General features: G+C 53.0%; 1 long non-coding RNA gene across 1 annotated transcript in view; it reads left to right on the top strand.

The window, feature by feature from the left end:
* Positions 1 to 159, top strand: part of LOC112487260 (uncharacterized) — a 959-nt gene extending 800 nt beyond the window's left edge. Inside the window, exon 3 of the long non-coding RNA XR_003050189.1 lies at positions 31 to 159. This is a non-coding gene — a long non-coding RNA (uncharacterized LOC112487260). The remainder of the gene's footprint in view (positions 1 to 30) is intronic.
* Positions 160 to 264: the final 105 nt, after the last annotated feature.

Below are 264 nucleotides of genomic sequence, written 5' to 3'. Positions count from 1 at the left end.
GCTTCAGAGGCCGGCTAGGCTGCTTCACAGGCCGGCTAGGCTGCTGGGACATCTGGGGAGCCTGCTTTACTGGCGGCCTAGGCTCAACAGGATAGTAGTTTCTTACATAGTGAGCATCTTGCCAGTTGTCCCTCCCTTGTTCAAAGGAGCGTTTCGATTTTGTGTATGTGCCTGGTGGATACTGACCCCTCAAGAACATGTCGTTATAAGGGTACAGAAAGAAACCTCTTCCCATGCCTGGGTAGCTGGAACTGGACTGTGGCA

The sequence above is a fragment of the Cynoglossus semilaevis genome, chromosome 7, assembly GCF_000523025.1.
Source record: "Cynoglossus semilaevis isolate Cse_v1.0 chromosome 7, Cse_v1.0, whole genome shotgun sequence".
Classification (NCBI taxonomy): domain Eukaryota; kingdom Metazoa; phylum Chordata; class Actinopteri; order Pleuronectiformes; family Cynoglossidae; genus Cynoglossus; species Cynoglossus semilaevis.
Note: the sequence above shows the minus strand (reverse complement) of the source record. Positions and strands in the feature narration are given on the sequence as shown.